This window comes from Callospermophilus lateralis, chromosome 15, assembly GCF_048772815.1.
Source record: "Callospermophilus lateralis isolate mCalLat2 chromosome 15, mCalLat2.hap1, whole genome shotgun sequence".
NCBI classification, from domain to species: domain Eukaryota; kingdom Metazoa; phylum Chordata; class Mammalia; order Rodentia; family Sciuridae; genus Callospermophilus; species Callospermophilus lateralis.
Genome location: NC_135319.1, coordinates 84,113,129 through 84,130,356, shown reverse-complemented (window position 1 = coordinate 84,130,356; position 17,228 = coordinate 84,113,129). Strand labels below are relative to the sequence as shown.

At 39.9% G+C, this 17,228-nt stretch overlaps 1 protein-coding gene and 1 pseudogene across 1 annotated transcript in view; both read right to left on the bottom strand.

Annotated features, from left to right (window-relative positions):
• Positions 1-17,228, bottom strand: part of Plpp4 (phospholipid phosphatase 4) — a 54,078-nt gene that overhangs the window by 13,336 nt on the left and 23,514 nt on the right. The window lies entirely within an intron of this gene.
• Positions 1,339-1,958, bottom strand: LOC143381348 (large ribosomal subunit protein uL30 pseudogene; annotated as a pseudogene).

The following is a 17,228-nucleotide window of genomic DNA, read 5'->3' as shown; positions in this document are numbered from 1 at the left end:
ATAAAATAACTGGCTTCTTTGTGACATTTTCATACATCCTTATACTTTGATCGGGTTCACTTTTTTTAAATAGAAGCTAAATTAGGTTTATCCTGGTATGAAAATGAAGCAAAAGCAAGAAAATGAAGGCGGTAAGAGCACCAAAAGCTCTTCTGAACAGTGGCCAGCACTCAGTCAGCAAAGTGGTGCCAACAAACATTGAGGACTGTGCTCACAAAGAGCCTTGAGGCACTGCACTGCCCAGCCCTGTTCTAGAAGACTTCTGGGGTTGAAGTGTATGAAGTGATTTATGATGTGGTGTGGCTCCGTCTGGCGCCATCTTGGCAGGCACAATGGCTTCTGGATTCCCATCCACATCTACTTTGCTTCCTTCCTTCTCTTTACCTACATTCTCCCAAGAGGCGTCAGAGTGGAAGAGGAAGGGTAGACAGTTGCCTCTGGTTGACACTGGCCCTATCTTGAGCTCTCACAGGAGGAATAATAGACTATTCAAATCAGATGGATTAGCAAGTCTATCTACCTAGGTACACTAAGTGTGGGGAGTAGAGAAGCCCAGGGCTTAGCTGGGTTATAGATTAAAGTCTCCAAGATTGGAATCTCCAAGAGAAGCAGCAGCTGTGGGGTTGCCAAATTGGCATCTGACAAGAAAACAAACTTATTTTTAAAAAGGTCAATGAACATGAATTTGTCTGTGTCCCCATAAAAAACCGACCTGGAGACTTTAAGACAGAAGAGTCGTCAACTCAAGCAACCAATACCACTCTGGATACCTTCAGGGGATGAAGCAGGGAAGGGGTGCTTGGCCTGTGGAGAGAGACCATCACCAGCCTCCTCCTGACCCCTGCTACCCTGGGGACTCTCAGTTGGCCAGCTCTGGCACCACTTTCACTCATATGTTTTGGAGCTCAGGTCTAATATATTCTCTCTGGCATGGTGGGAGCTTGCATGAACAACACAGTCCCTCCAAATCCTGGAAGTCTCTGCTTCCCTGAAGAGGAGGAGATTCCAGCCATGCTTAATGGCTGAGTGCAATGGCTGGGAGCCTGTGGGCATCTGGAAGCAGCCAGTCTTCTTCGACATATGCTCTTGGGCCTTTGGACAGTATTTCCAAAGCACTGCTGTGTGCCCTTATTTTTCTAGGTGACAGGATGAAGCTCCAATTTCATGCTAAACCTTATGCTTGTCACTTTCTTGCTGACATTTATACAGTTATTGAACAGACATAATGTCATCCACAGTTGACTCCTTCTGCCTGGGAGGCACATTTGAGCTATGGGAAGCTCTGGCAGGTACTGTTTTATTAACTGACCAGATTACAAAAACACCGTGGTAGATATCTTAGTTCATCCTTCTAATAAGCCGGTTGATCTGGTCTTCCCTGTTGCCAGCATCTCCACCTTCTACAAGATGGGTGGTCTTTTTCTTCATTCCACCTTTGGGAGAAGATAATTTGAAGGACCGCAGGAAGTTATTTGCTTCTTGGAAACGTTTTCCAACAGTATAGAGCTCATGAATCAGATCTTCCAAGAGATCGAGCAATCAAAGCGTTATCTGTCAAGGCAATTCATTTCTTATTGATTTTGCCATATCCATGCTTGTAGATTATTAGTTCATTCACTGATTTCAGGTTTGGGTACCCCCATGCAATGTAAGGTTCCACAATCCTCAGCATGTTAATTGAAGCCTTGTTGAGCTTAACGAAGGTGCCATTGAAGATCTGGCGAAGGCGAACCTTTGGGGTCACACTATTGATACCTCTGATCCTGATAACAAATGCCAATTTGGGTTCTGCAGGTATACATAGAAGTTGCCAGCTTTTCTTGCCATTCTAGCCATCTGAATCTCCGTTCTGTACATTTGCCTATATTCCTTGTGGTAATGCTTGGCTTTTTCATAGATTAGCTTCCTCCTTGCCTTTTGAAGCATCTTTTGGGCAAACTAGTTCCTCAGGCGCTTTACCTTCAGCGCTGCATAATTCCTTTGCTTTTTCTCAAGAGTTTCCGGCCCAGCCGAAATCTTCTTTTTCTTCTCTTTGGCACCTCCATGGTTCCAGCCAGAAAAAAGGAAGCTCTGGTCTTTTGCTTGCCTGCCACCCCAGTCAGAGTTAGCATCTACCAAGCCATACCTAATTAATATGATCCCTGCCATGAGATAAGGGGCTTGGGACCAGGATGCAAACTCCTCTGAGCCACCCCACTCTGAAATCCTGGGACTCTCAACCACCAAGGCTCAGATTCAAATTCAGCTGGGACAAGAAAACAGGAAGGCCATCAAAAATACATTCTTCACCTCTAACATGCAACACCCTATTTTCTTATCCTAGAACCCACACAATCGAGACACCTGGGGACTGTGAAGCCTTTTATCCTAGCATGGAACAATTCTGTGTGAGATTCTGTCCCTCTTCCGAAACACAAGTCTAACTTCCTGCTCAGTAAAGAACCAAGCAGGTATCTGGAGAAACAGGGCACTGAATGTTTTCAAGGTGAATATTATAAGGTCAGATAAATGTATTCATATCTTGCTAACGTTGCCAACAACAGAAATATAAGCAGAAACCTACCAAGCCAGAGGAGTGAGAGGATACCAAGAATCTGCCTGTTCTAGGTTGCAAATTCATTCCTTGGTGCTCTAGTCTGACACCATGTGAGGTGGGCACACATGCCCCTTATCTAATAACAGGAAGGAAGCAGACACAAGATCTGTGGAAAGAGGACACACCCCTTGCTTTCAGAGCTTGTGGAAGGTTTTCCTGGCTGTGGGAGCTGATTAAGAATATTTATATGTGGATCTGCTGGGAAAAGCAAAGTTGCTCTCAAGCAGGGAGAAAGGGAAAGGGGATGGCTTCCCTCCCTGTTCCTGGCATTGAAGATGCTCACTTGCTATTGCCAATGAGACCAGACAAGCAGAGTATCACAACCAACAGAGCTGGTCCAGGGGGTGATGGCCAGAGCATCCGAAGCAATCACCAATTCTTGTGTGCAACCACCCAGATGAATTATCACAGATTTGCAACTCTCCTCTTGCAAAGAGAGGTTTGTTTATTGGTTCAGCTTAGGTATAATGATGTGGGTTTTTTTTTTCCCCTTCCTCCTGTTGACTTTTAAATCAAGTAGAAAATCTTTACCCTAATGATCACGAGAAATAAGAAAATTGGCATGGAAAAAGAAAAATCTTAAAAAAAAACAATTAAGATAAGAATCAGGGAGCAGACCTTGCTTTTACCACTTTTCACTTTTGCTAATTATAATAAATTTCTCAGACAAATGTATCATTTGGGGCACCAAAGACAGAATTGTGCTCTGATGATGCAATCTACGTGCATTTTCCATCTCTTATACTCAGAGAATTAGTATCTCCTTCTCCAAGAAGGAGAACAACAACACTAGGGAACTGAGTGAATCTTGATGTTGGAGAATGTTTTGCAAAAAGGATGCAAATGAAGCTCTCCAGGACCATCTAAAGCCAAGGATGCGGGCAGCAACCTAGTTGTCTATACCCACAAGGAGTGTGGTGGTGGAGATGAAGACTTGGGTTCCTAAATAGGCTCTGTCCTTCACAGAATACATGATTTTGGACAAGTTTCTTTTCTTCTCCGGGCTTTAGTTTTCTCTGCAAAATGAGAGTCTGAACCACAAGGGGTCACTACATCATGTCCCTGGAGGCTAGCCACACAGTGAACATTGGTAAAGTCACTGGATATTGGAGTCAGCTTTTCTGCAACGCTTATAAACAACAGAAGCCACCATGACTTTCCCCTTCCACATCACACTGTTTGATGGAAAATGCTTATCAGGACTCAAATGTTCCTGGCAAGAGCTATAAAGAGTCCTGAGGACAGGAAGTGGTTGTGCCCATCTGAGCAGCCTAATCTACAGGAGGTCTAAATGCTTGGGATCACTTTTCCTTTTTCCAGCATGAATGACCAGTGGCAACGATCTGAAGCATAAATGTAAGAAAGACTTCTGTAGGTGACATTCTTATACCCTTTTGCTTTCAGTCCACTTGTGTGCTTAGATTTAGAGTCACCTGTAGATTATATGCAGTTGAATTTTTTTTAAATTTAATACTGCCACTCAAGCTTTTTGTTTTGATTGGTGTTCTGTAATAATGAATTTATAATCAAATACATTTCTAAAAGTGAAAAAAGAAAAAAAGAATAACCCTTCAAAAGAAAGAAATACCTTTTCCCTAATGCCTTGAGAGGAATTGGTCAGAGCCTGGGAAGGAGTATGATGACACTGTTTTAATAAAAAATAACTCATTATCTCCAAAGGCTTCAGCATAACATAAATGAGGTGGTGAGATCTGAATAATAATGTTCCTGTCTGAGAAAATTCCAAAAAGTCGGTAGCCATTGACTTGCCCAAAGCGCTCATCTGATTAGTCTCTCCTGGAGAAGCCCCCGGGGTCCTAGTGACTGTCACTGCCTGCTGTCTTCTGAAGAAGTGGCCTCCACTCCTCCCATCTTATATGAGATGCTCTAGCGCCTGCTCTGTATGATTTGTTAGGGAAATACAACTCTTAAACCCACCCCTAGCAGCCATGGTTGGTGCTCTCAGTTGCACAGGAAAGAGACTTAAGGAGATCTGCTGTCCTTGGGGTGTTTGATTGACAGGCACAGTCCAAGATAGGTGCCAACTGTACAGCCCAATCAAACCTTCTCTAAGTATTGTGTACTGGAAAAGGGGGGAGCAACTGGACTTGCAGCTACTGTCCTGAGCTAGGCTAGGCCTCTTCTTTGGTTACTGAAGAAAACTGCAGGACAATCCAGTCTCAGGAGCACCAGGGGACTATCTACATGATGAGGGAGCATCCCAAACTTCCCCATTTTGTTTTTTTCTGAAAACAACCTTCCTAGAATTAAAGATTATCTATGCTCCTCTTGCACACCCCAGGAAACTGACCATAAACAGACAAGGAGCCTCAATTATTTGACATATACAAAGGATGTCTCCATCTATTGCCTACACCATCCACATTCAAGAGATTTATGTTTATATGAGACGTGGGTGTGTGCGCGCGCATGTGTGTGTGTGAGAAGTCTGGGGGACCATTTGGGAAAGCAAGTATCTTAAGTTTCATCTCCGTGACCTTCACAGACACTGCTAATTGATCAAGAGACTTTATTCAGAAAGCCAGCTTCAGGCTCAGAATCTCTCTTAAGATAGTTATCACAGCAATGACCTGCTCTGGGCAGCAAATTGAAATCCACTTGCTGGTGCTTCTTAAATCATTTAATCCAAGTCAGCACTGTCACAAGAAAAGAACTCTCGAAGGTGTCTGAAGAAGACTTGGGTTCTAAATCACAGTGAGGTCTCCGGCATCAATCCTGTCTAGTCTCTGAGTGGGGATAACAAGATCCATGTCAGCCAGCTCTCAAAAGACTCGACATTTGTGAAAGTGATTTGTAAACAGAAATTCAACATACGAATGCAAGGTGTTATATCTGTAAAGCTGAGGAGACGGTTATCTAGAAATACTGAGCGTAAATGCTGGATTCTATTTCTAAGTCCAAGTTAGTCCCACTTTGCAACACAGAAATATCACAAAATTCCCAAACCCAGGACTTCTATTTGCAGCAGTGTGGCGGACTAGACACCTTGTTTGAAATAATTAAATTCTGGATGAAATATGAAACCCCCCAAAATACCTTTCACACATATCACTGCCTTGAAAGAGAGAAGAATTAATGAAAGCCCAGGAACCCCAAAATGAAGGGAACAAGGTACAAGGGAGGATCATGGCCAGGTTGGACCAGGCCGGGCTCTGTGGGGAGGGACTTGCTGACCTGGAGCTCCACGGTGGCATCTTGGTGACACACAGTGAGTGTGTGTGTGTGTGTGTGTGAAGGGACAAGGCATCAGGCCCATTCAAAATAGAACAGATGGAGAATATAACAGAAGACTTCAGATAAATCTCAGACCCTAGGACTACACCACCTGCTTAAGAGGAAGTAAGACAAGAGACTGCCCTTCAGAAGGAGACCTCAGGGGAACCTGCCCCTCCCGTCTTAATGCTATGTGGAGAGACTCCGTAACTACGAGCCAACTGTCACAGGGCTTCTGTGTCCAATTCATGCTTCTGAGATAATCTTCCAGAATCCTTAAGTGGAAAACTAATTTTGAGTGGCCCTGAGGTAAGAGCACTCGGGCAATTGGCAAAAGTCCTCTCTAGAGGAATTCAGCTTCAATCCAGACATCCAGATATTCCCCCAAAAGAGAGTTCTAGAGGAAATTAAAAGCCCAGAGTAAGAAAACTCAAAACCAAAAGATTTCAGGTCATCATGAGAATACACAGGACAGATCGACTCATAATACTATAATTACAATGCACATAGCTATTTGTGATATTCAAGAAAGTATAGAGAAGCTTGAAAGTAGGAACAGAAGACTAGCATTATAAAGGAATACTACAGTAGATCTTTTAAAGACCAAGTAGAATTTCGATAAAAGAAAAAATACAATAATTAAATTTAAAAACTCAATAGATGGGATAAATAACACCTGAGAAAAAGTTGAATAAAGAATAAGTAAATGGTAAGATACATTCAATCAATAAATGGGCCGAGGAACTGAACAGATACCTCACAGAAAAAGAAATACAACTGATCAACAAATATATGAAAAAGTGTTCAACATCTCTAGCAATGACAGAAATGCAAATCAAAACTAAGATTTCATCTCACTCCTGTCAGAATGGCAATCATCAAGAATACAGGCAACAATAAATGTTGGGGAGGATGTGGGGGAAAAGGTGCACTCATACACTGCTGGTGGGACTGCAAATTCATGCAACCACTATGGAAAGCAGTATGGAGATTCCTCAGGAAACTGGGAATGGAACCATCATCTGACCCAGCTATCCCACTCCTTGGTTTATACCCAAAGGACTTAAATCATCATGCTACAGAAGTGGAGCCACATCAATGTTTATAGCAGTTTAGTTCACAATAGCTAGACTATGAAACCAACCTAGGTGTCCCTCAATAGATGAATGGATAAAGGAAATGTGGTATACATACTCCATGGCATATTACTCAGCTTTAAAGAAGAGTGAAATGGTGGCATTTGACAGTAAAATGATTGGAGTTGGAGAATATCATGCTAAGTGAAGTAAGCCAATCCCACAAAACCAAAGGCAGAATGTTTTCTCTAATATGTGGATGCTAATTCACAATAAGGCAGGGGGCACTAGGGAAGAATAGCATCACCTTAGATTAGGTAGAGGAAGTGATGGGAGGGAAGAGGAGGGGATGTAAGGATAGGAAAGAAAATAGAATGAAACAGACATTATTACTGTATGAATATATGTGACTACATGATCAATAGGATTCTGTAACATGTAGACTCAGAAAAATGAGAAATTATATCCATCTATATATGATATATCAAAGTATATAAATGTATTTTACTTTAACTAATTTAAAAAAAATTTTAAAAAGATACATTCAAATTTTGTTCAGAATTCAATACAAAAAAAATTAGAGAAAAAATGAAAAATAAGGAAAGGTTAAGTGACATGAATAATGTAACAAGAAGGTCTAACAAATGTCTAATGGGAGTTCTAAGTTAGAAAGTGATAGAATGGAGAAGAGGCCACATTCAAATAGGTGATGGTTGAGAAGATCTCAGAATGTTAAAAGACACAAATCTGAAATTTATAAAGCCCAATAAATCCCAAGCAAGTAACATTAAAGAAAATCCATGCCTAGAAGCATAATAAGAAAACTTCATGACATAAAAGAAAAAGCAAGATATTAAAACCATCCCAAAAGGAAGAAAAGAATATCTGTAAAGGAGTAGCACTAAGACTTACAGCTGACTTCAAAACAGCCCCCATAGCCCAGCCAAAAGGCAGTAAAACTATGTATAGCTTGGATCTTAAATGTCCCTAAATGCTCATGTGCTGAAGGCTTGGTCCCCAGCTGGTGGTGCTATTGGGAGTTGGTGGAAACTTCAGCAGATGGGGCCGACCAGAGGAAGTGGGTCGCTGCAGGTATGACCTCACAAGGGGTGTCAGGACTATGGCTCCTTTCTTTCCACCCCAACCCTCTTTTTCTTCTTCCTGGCCACCATGAGGCAAGCAGCTTTTCTCTGTCACGTGTCTCCACCATGATGGACTACTCACTAAAAGCCACTGGGCCAAGAGACCATGGGCTGGAATCTCTGAAACTATATGCCAAAATAACTCTTTCCTCCTTTTAAGTTGTTTATCCTAGTTGTGTTATCACAGTAACAGAAAACTAACAAATACAAATGCTATCTTCAAAGTTCAAAGAGAAAAACTGTTGAATTAGATTTCTGCATTGAATATAGCTACCTTTCAAGAATGAAATCAAGGAGAGAAAATTCAGGACATTCAAAAGCATAGAACATTTACCACAAAAAAATTTTTTTAAGGAAATTTAAAGGCAAGAAGTGGAAAGAATGAAATGGAGAAAAGACTGGGAAGTAAAGATATTGCATATATGTAAGGTAAACTATGTGCAGGCTGGTGGTTTTGTCGGGATGAATGGGAAGCATCAGGCTAGAATTAAATCACCAGACAAAACTAGGAAGATAGAATGCACTGATCAGAGCTAAAACATTTAACTTCCTTACATTTGTTAGAAGGGAGAAAAAAATATTAATTCAGACTTTACATGCATTAAAATAGGGCTTATAGAACTCTCCAACAACAACATAAAACATGAAAAAAGAATCACACATGAAAACAGTACAAGAAAGGAGAAAGATGAGTATAAAATGGTATAAATAAAAACTTCTAATATTTCAGTAATGACAAGAAACATAATTGCAATTAGCCTCTTAGATAAAGATTTTTAAAAATATATACATAAAATATAGGGTACAATAAATAGAAAAAGATATGAGGGAAATATTAACAAATAGAAAGTTGGTGTCAATATTAATGTTGGATGGTCTTTATTGTAAAAAGTAGTATTAGAGACAGAGGTGGTCACAGCTTAATTATAAAGACTGTAAAAGGTATAACAAGAAGTATGATAATTCTTAACATTGTTTACATACCATAAAATGTACAAAATTATAAATACCATGGAACTACAACAGCCTACACACTATTGCAAAGTTTTAATACAGATTTCTGTAATTGATAAATTAAGAATGAATAGAAAAACTGGAAATATACATGATTTGAATAGCACAATTAACAAGACTGGTCTAATGGATATATAACACTTTGTGTTCAATTATTTTTTAAATTATTTTTTGGTATTGGGGATTCAATCCACGAGTGCTTTACCACTGATCCACATCCCCAGTACTTTTTATTTTTTATTTTGAGACAGAGTCTCACTAAGTTGCTGAGGGCCTCGCTAAGTTGCCAAGGCAGCCTTGAATTTGTGATCACCCTCCCTCAGCCTCCCAAGTTGCTGGGATTACACACATGTGACACCATGCCTGGCCTGTGTCCAGTGATTTTAAAACTCACATTCTTTTTAAGCCATATGGAATATTCAAAAAAACTGACCATATAATAAACCTCAAATCTAGTCTTAAGATCAAAAGTTTGGTCATTTTTATAGATTATATTATCTGACTGCAATGTAATTAAACATAAATAATTTTTTTAAATATAGTGAGAAAACCTTCTATGTTTAGGATTTTTTTAAACAAAAAAGCTTTTGTAAGTATCTTATGAGCCAAATAATTAAATAATAAAAATTACAAAATATTTAGAAATAAATCTGATGACATGCATTAAAATTTATGAAATATAGCTAAAGCAATATTTAGAGAAAAATTTATAGCCTAAATTGCTTACATCAGAAAAAGAAGAAAAGTCTCGTTTTATTGAGCTGAACTTAATAAATTAAATAGAGAACAGCAGAATAAATTCAAAAATTGAGATGGGATAATACAGATAATCAGCATAATAATGAAAGTAAACAAGCACATGGTAAAGACACTAAAGGCAAAAATTAGCTCTTTGAAAAGACTTATAAAATAGATTAACCTCTGAGAAGACTACATTGTTTTGAGAAAGTATAGACACATAAGCAATACAGAAACGAATAATGAAGATATGAAATTAGAAACATTGATATTAAGAAATACTTTGTGTTGACACACTTGAATGTTTGTATGAAATGATTGAGTTATAAAAATAAATAGAAATCATGAAATATCTCAAGAAAAAATATTTTAAAACCCAATGATTTTTTAATCCTAAGTAAATTGATTCAGTATTTTTAAACCTAATGTTTTGGGGGCATATGGGCCAGATATCCCTAAAGGAAAAATAACCAGCCGATATAAAATATTTATAGAGATATTTTAAAGGAGGGAACATTCATTTTATAAAGCTTGTTAATTGTGCTGTTCAAGTCTTACATAGGTTCCCCTTTATGTTTGACCTACCAGTCACTGAGATACATATTTAGGTTTACAATAATTTTTTTGTGGATTTTGTAGGTCTTTACTTCATTTTTTCATTTTTGTCTTGTTTTGGTAATAATGATTCCAAAAATCAAACAAATATGATAAAAGAAATGAGACTTACTCCCCAGTAACAAATGTTACCAAAAAAGTCATATGAATATAAAATGTTCAAAGCATTCCCTTGAGATTGTTATAAAACATGAATGCACATTGGGAGATCTAAGGAAAAGATTGATACAACCAGTTGCATTTAATACAGAGAACTTGGTTCATCCAAATACACAGCAAGTCCTGGATTGCACACTGGTTTGACGGAAGCTTTAGAAGGACTGGTGGTTACTTTGGGGAAATCTGAAGACAGTTCATGTTATGTCATGAAATAAGTATAACTCCAATGGTTAGCTGGAGATTATTGATCGAAAATTAAATTTTATTACATACCTCCTCCAAATGTGCACTAAAGTGCTAATGCTCATGATCTCTAAGCAGTAGAAATATAAAGTTCTTCATTGTCAAAAAAAAAAAAAAAGTTTACTTCTCTATATGTCCTAACTTCCTACAGTGTGCATCTACTGCTTCTTTAAATAATGAAAAGAAAAAGACAAGTACAGAGATGGAAAGGATTTTTGTCACAAATACAACCAACAAAGAACTAATGTCCAGAAAGTTTTTTTATTGGTCAAAAGACACAAACTCATATGTCAAAAAACTACAAATTCCATTAAACTTGAGAAAAGATGGTTCTACTCATTAGCCAACAGGAAAACACACACCACCTCCACCACCGCTAGGGGCTGCCGTCCCATTCTCCAGACTGGCCAAAGCCAACCTATGACAATGTCAAGTGCCCATGAGGCTATGGGTGGGGGGGCAAGGGGAACTGTCATAACTTGCTGAACAGAGGGTAAGAATAGCTTGGCATTATTTATTAAAGTTGAAAATTAGCAAATGATCCCCAAAAAACCTTACTGCGAGGAATATGTCTGAGAACTACATGTCCAATATGTGCCCCAGGGACTCAGCCACACAGTTCATAAAGGTCCAAGCTGGAGATGATCCAAAGTCCATGGATAATAGCATGACTTTTAAAACTGTGGCATAGTCATGCCTTAAAATACCACACAGCAATGAAAATGAACACACTCCTGCTTTGATACTTCATAAAGAGGAAAATCTCCAAAAGAAAAAAATTGGTGAGCAAAAGTTGAAAATTATAAAAATTTATTCTGTATGACTTCATTTATATATGTTCAAATCAGGAAAAACCCAAACAATATATTGATTTAGGGATGCGTGTGTGTGTGTGTGTGTGTGTAAAACTACCTAAAAAAGCAATTCTTTTTGTTGTTATTGGGTTTTTTGGTTTGTTCTTTGGTAATCAGGGATTGAATTCAGGGGTGCTTAACCACTAAGCCATATCCCCAGCCCTTTTAATTTTTTTTTTTTAATTTTGAGACAAGATCTCACTATTTGCTTAGGGCCTCACTAAGTTGCTGAAGCTAGTTTCAAACACTGATCCTTCTTCCTTAGTCTCCAGAGCTGCTGGGACTACAGGTGTGTGCTACTGTGCCTGGCTAAAAAGTAGTGATCTTTAAGATTTCAAAATAATGACTACCATGGGAGAGAAGAATCAGCCACTAGAGAGGGTTATGCTTGATTCCTAAGGTTGTAGCTAAATTTTATTTCTTAATCCAAGTGGATACATTGAGTCTATTTTCTATTATCATTTAACATTTTTCTAATATTTAATAATAATGATAGTATTATTTAAGCCATATGGACAGATTTTATGTATAATATTGTTCACAGATTTCATCATTAGCCAATTCTCCCTGTTAAACAATGGCAGGGTGCCAAGAAAATTCTAAGGTTCAGAAGCCAATGTCGAGTCACAGTTATCAAGCCATTGACTCAATAGCAGGGACTATGCAGCCACTATTTGGTCATGATCAGGAAGTTGGATCACTTGTGAAAGGAACTATATATAAGTCCCTGTATCTTGTCTTCTTTTCTTGTGAAAAGCCCCAGGACCACAGGGCAGGCCCTCAGCAGGCCACGGCTCTGCATTCCAACTAAAGAACATGCTAATGATGATAATGTACTGGATTAGATTTTCAGAGACAAATAAATACTATAATTATGGAGACTTTAAACTGCATTTTTATGACGGCAGTGATTTAGTTAACCAGAAAACAGAAGCAACAAAGGAAGCCAGCCCGAACATCCTCACGTTATTCAAGCGCAATGAACTCCAGCTAATGCTTAATTACAAGCGGCGTATGGAGGATCAGAGGAGAATAAGACATGGCATTCTCCCGAGGTACTTGATTGATTTCTCAGATTACAAAATTCAAGCCACTGAGAATTCTGCAAACATTGATTTAGCAGGAGGGAGCCCAGAGAGCCAGAGTTTGCAAAGGGAATAAATACAGAACAAATGAAACCGACTAGGTTGCCTGTTCCAGAGTTTACATCAGAATGCACTTCAAGCTTCACTGATATTTTGTTTCTAATGCAGATATTTCCTAAGGGTGAAAAGACAGACTTCATCCCTTTTCTCCTCATCATTACAACACCTGTGACTTTGTGCCATTTGTTATGTTTTGCATAATTTGCATGGGCTCAGAAAAATGCTAAAATGGACCTGAATGATTTATTTTCTTTGAAAATTATTAGCAACGAGGCATGCCCTACAAAAAATAAAATAAAATAAAATACACTTATTACAGAGTTTTGGAGGTAGAAAAACAGCATGAATCATCAACAGGAGATGTCTTCACTAATTCAACATCTTGACCTAAATTCAGTTGGCCCTTCATATCTGTGGGTTTTGCATCAGTGGATTTAACCTGTTGCAGATCAAAACTTATTTGGAGGGCTGGGGTTGGGGCTCAGTGGTAAAGCACTTGCCTGGCATGCATGAGGCACTGGGTTCCATCCTCAGCACCACATAAAAAATAAATAAATAAAATAAAGACATTGTGTCCATCTACAACTAAAAAATATTTTTTAAAAAATCTATTTGGAAAAAATAGTATGTTTGTACTGGATACACACAGACATTCTTTTTCCTTGTCACTATTTCCTAAACAATACAGCACAACAACTATTTACACTGATGAGGTATTATAAGTAAACTGAAATCATCTAAAGTATATAGGAGGGTGTGCAGAGGTTATATGCAAATACTACACCATCTTATAGGGACTTGAACATCTAATGGTTTCAGTATCTTCAGGAGGTACTAGAACCAGTGCCCCACAGATTCTGAGGGAGGACCATATGATAGCTAACCATGTATGCAAAATAGCACCTAAATGTTAGATCCTAGCATCACTGCTTAACATTTGAATGAATTTGGGCAAAATACTTTACCCTTGGTTCTCGTCTGCAAAATGGGATTAATAAGAATGTCTTTCCCATAGGGTTTAACTGAGAATTAACTAAGACAATGCTTAGAGAACAGTGTGTGCCTAGCATACAGTGAGTGCTCAATAAATGTTTCCTGGGGGCCTGCTGGTATATAGTCAGCAGAAAGCCTCTATGCTTAGTTTAATATATTCAAGGGAAGGCTGGACTTTTTCTGCATTTCTTCTATTGCAAATGACAAGCTTAAATTTTATGCTCATGCCTACCCTTCAACATCCTTCCTGTGAAATCTGAACACACCCTGCGTTCGCAAACAGACACTTGGGCCAGAAATAGTTTAAGTTAAATATAACTGTTCTACTCCCACTGTGATTTCTAGAAAGAGGAGGACAAAAAAATCAGAAAAATCAAGAACAATGTCAGCCACTTTGTCAGCTTAAGGGACCTGCAAGGACTTGAAGAATCACCTCTCAGCACAATGAGACCTTCCACATGTGATCAAGAATTACTTCCAGGAATCTTTGCAAAAGATGAATAACAGGAAAGATGCTTGGTGAGGAAAATATCTTAATTTGCTTAAAAAACGATTTAAAGATAAAATTGGAAGTTAAAGACCAAAACTGTTGGTAAGGGTCTGGCAATACAGCATGGAGCATGACATCTCCTAATAACCCTCATCTTTTCCTAAGGCAGAGAGGAAGGCAAGCAGTCCTGTGAGCCATGAGCCACCAGGCTGAGAGCAGGGCAGATGAGGTCCCAGGCAGTCTGGTTCCATGGTAGACACAGCCAGGAACTCTCTGGAAGAATCCCTCCATCACTGTCTTTCTGTCCTTCCCAGACAAAGTTCCTGCAGAACAGATGCTGTTGCCCTTAATTTAGTGCCTGGCACCCAAGAGATAATCAATAAATATCTTCCAGATTAATGAATGAGATGTCACACAATCTGCTCAAGATCACAGCTGGTGACAGATACGAGACTCCAAATTACCTTCATTCATTCACATATGTGAACAGGCACTGAGGTAGGCAGGCCTCAAATCCCACGCTCCTTCCTTCTGCGCCCAGTGAGCCTCGATTCAGTAGGTGTTTGCCAAAGTAACTGCTAAGAAGCTCAACAGGCTGAGCATCAGGGGGCTCTTTGGAGGTTTGGTAGCTGACTATATAACTAAGCTGAGAAAGTACTGATGTCATCCTGCTTAAGAGCCCCAGCCCTTATTTCTGTTTGCTGTTTCTAGATGTATCAAAAGAGATTGGCAAGCAAGTTGCTAAGAAAATCCCCTGTGATGTTCTGAGAAGCCAAGTCCTCACTATCTAAGCAGCTTCCCATACCCTGTGCACAACACAGGGAAAATATAAAATGTGATTCCAACATAAGGAAAAAATCTCACTGGGGCCAAGCACATCATTTTAAAGCTCCCATATCCTTCAGATCAACCAAGTAAAGACAAAACGTTTCCATCCTGACTTGTGGGAATAAAAGTTTTTCCACAGCCAGACATTCCTTGCCCTTACTTCCCCGGGGCTTTGCTATTTGTACTCAGGTTGACTTTACTGCTTTTCATTTATGTCTTACTTTCTGGTGTTTTCCCTACTCCCTTCCAACCCCACTTCACAAATTTGCCACTCACTTTATGGGAAATTATCAGTATTCCAAAACTTTCCAAAAGCAGATTTGGGGCAGGAAGGACGCGGGCGTATGCTACCTTCAGAAGCCAGCAGACAGAGCCAGCAGGCCTTCATCAGCAACAGGGACACAGAGGCAGCAGCTGGAGTCTTTCCAGGAACTATGAGTAGCTCCACCTGGAGCCTGGAATGATTGGGGAGGCCTTGGGAGTCCGAAGAAACCTGGTGTGTCTCCTATAACTCATTTGTTCTTCAATTATCTCTCACAGTCTCTGATATTTAAATCCATCTCATCTGAAGCAATCACTGGCTGCATCCAAGTGCCCCTTTTCAGCTGCTAACTGGTCTGTCAGATCCACTGATCCAGGGATCACCGGGAGGCCAGTAGCCCTGCCCTGTCCCTTCCCTGACTTCTCAAAATCCTCAAAATCACTGCACTGTTTGCTGTGTTAATCTGTTGAGGCTGCTATAATAAATACCATAGATGGGCTGACTGACAAACAGAAATTTATTTCTCACAGTCCTGGAGACGGAGAAGTCTCCATCGAGGCAGACCCAATATCTGGTGAGGCCAGTTTCCTGGCTTATGGGTGGCTCCCTCCTGCTATGACCTCACATTGGGGAAGAGCAAGGAGCTTTGGGGGGCTTCTTCCTGCTCATGAGGGCTTCACCTGATGACCTAATTACTTCCCAAAGTCCCTACTTTGAAAACCATCACATGGGTGATTAGGTTTCAACACTTTAGAGGGGGACACATTCGGACCATAGCAATGGTCATATTAAAATATCCAATCATCAGGGAGGACTAAGTAAAGATGAGAGGCTCCCTCCAGGATTTGGCCGGAAGAGGTGTTAGCCAGCAGGTTAACTTTGAGGCGGTGAACATGGACATCGTCCCACGTTTTCTTATGCCGACTTTGATTTCCCCATGCAATCACCTAACTCAAAGAATCCAAGCAACCATCAGATGACAATAACTTAGAGGATAAAATCCCTAATGTCTGCACTGTCTGTATTGTATCAATCAGCAGGAGAGGAGGATCTTAGAGCCCCAGCTTCCTCCCTCGTGTCCTTCAAAGACCTTCTCCTGCATCAGTTCCACCAGCCCCAGTCCTGTCACTCAGCTCCTTGAAGAGGTCTGGAAATCAGCATAGCCGATACGCCTCTCCCATCCTTGATGCAAGTCTACAGCTTTGAGGAAATGAGGCCCAGGGGTAAAGCTGGTTTGTGTTCTGCAGCACCAAAGTAGGTCACAGATTCAGTAAAGTTCAGTAAAAAAAAAAAAAAAAAAAAAAAACCTGCAGCCAACCCACTTGTCAAGTCACTCAAAATGGGCTATCTGGTCTACCAGGCAGACGGCTTTCCTGGGAATGAACACACAGTCATGCACATTGAATTTAAATGACCAAGTCCCTGAGAATTGCCAAGGTACTCTTATTGCTGGCCACTAGTGATAGAATCATGATGGATTGACGTGAAAGCCCTGAAAGCAAATCAGATTCCGGTTTCTATCCAGAGATGGGATGATGAGCATCACCCTGATCTCAGCCTCATGGTGCCATCACTGGGTAAAGAAGTGGAGACTCAGTGAAGGGTCGTGTTCCTAAGGGCGGCCACGTACTGAGTTTAGAGGAAAACGCCCCAGGCCCTGGGAAAACAGGGCTTTTGTCCATGAATAAATCTAGCCTGCCAGGATCTAGAAAAATTTGTGGACTTCACAAAATACACAAAATACATTAGTATTGTTTCTGGTTTGGGCTTATTAGAAACAAAAATGCTATTAGGATTTTGTACAATTTCTATATCCGTACCTGGATCTATAGGGCTGAG